This window comes from Cricetulus griseus (assembly GCF_003668045.3).
Source record: "Cricetulus griseus strain 17A/GY chromosome 1 unlocalized genomic scaffold, alternate assembly CriGri-PICRH-1.0 chr1_1, whole genome shotgun sequence".
NCBI lineage: Eukaryota > Metazoa > Chordata > Mammalia > Rodentia > Cricetidae > Cricetulus > Cricetulus griseus.
In genome coordinates, this window is record NW_023276807.1 from 59075529 (window position 1) to 59077057 (window position 1529).

General features: G+C 36.6%; 1 pseudogene; it reads left to right on the top strand.

Moving 5' to 3' along the window:
• Positions 1 to 419: 419 nt before the first annotated feature.
• LOC100754983 lies at positions 420 to 958 on the top strand (annotated as a pseudogene).
• Positions 959 to 1529: the final 571 nt, after the last annotated feature.

Here is a 1529-nt window from a genome sequence, read left to right on the forward strand (position 1 = left end):
TATATTCACCACATTGAAAAGAATGGTAAAGGGAATACAACATGTGTGTTCATGTTTTGAAGGGACAAAGACTATCCATGCTTAGAGATGACAGCCCCAGTGTCCCCAGACTGAGGTCTTTGAGATGTGAAGAGAAGCACCGGAAAGGAGAGCCTTCAAGAAGAGGTAAGAGTTTTGCTTTGACTGTAGCTCCTGCTTCATTTCCATGCCTTTCACATCCTTGGTTTCTATCCAATTCTCTTTTCAAAGAATGTTCAATGGGTTCTTATAGCCATTAAAGTTTTTAATTGGGGACTCCTACTTTGAGAATTTACTGACAATAAAAATAGGCATATTTTGGAGACTTGGCAGGATACGAGCCCCGGAGCATCTGAGCAGTGAACTCTTCAAGTCTTCGATTAAAAAAAAATGGCTCCAATAAAACTACATTGCCCAAAATGGGAAAGAAACAGAATGGAAAGAGTAAAAAAGTTGAAGAGGCAGAACCTCAAGAATTTGTGGTAGAAAAAGTACTGGAGCGGCGTGTAGTGAGTGGGAAGGTGGAGTATTTCCTTCAGTGGAAGGCTTCACAGATGCTGATAATACTTGGGAACCAGAAGAAAATTCAGATTGTTCAGAACTAATTGAAGCATTTCTTAATTCTCAAAAAGCTGGTAAAGGAAAAGATGGTACAAAAAGGAAATCTTTATCTGACAGTGAATCTGATGATAGCAAATCGAAGAAAAAGACAGATGCTGCTGACAAACCAAGGGGTTTTGCCAGAGGTCTTGATCCTGAACGAATAATCAGTGCCACAGACAGCAGTGGAAAATTAATGTTTCTCATGAAATGGAAGGACTCAGATGAGGCAGACTTGGTGCTGGCAAAGGAGGCAAATATGAAGTGTCCTCAGATTGTCATTGCCTTTTATGAGGAGAGACTGACTTGGCATTCTTGTCCAGAAGATGAAGCCCAATAATTGTTTTCATATATATATATATATATATATATGTATGTATGTATGTATGTATATATATATATATGTATGTATGTATGTATGTATATATATATATATAAAATCTGGATCTTGGGTTTTTAATTACTAGTGTAGAAAAATAGCATTCTAATGGAAATCGAGTTTGATATGCTGGTTTTAAAAGTATTGATAGTAGTTGGGATATTTTTGGTTTTTGTTTTGCATCAAAAGGCACTGACTGATTCCTTTGGGCAAATAAAAGCTTTCTGTAGTTGCTTCCTTTCACAATAGAATGTTTGATACCATGTTGTATTTCCTCAGCTTTGAAGAACAGCTTTTCTTAAACGCTGAGGAGATCTTACAGTCATTAGTCAACCAAAACTTATTTTTGACTGAGACACAGAAAGGACCATTCTGAGTTTTTTGTTTGTATTCGTGTGTTGCATAAGACACGTAACTTTTTCATTTTGTCTTGTTTTCTAATACTCAAAAACCATAGATGAAAATGTGTTGATGAGGTTCCATCATTGTGAACATTTTCCCAAAACCACAACCTCACAAGTAGGTGATTCTG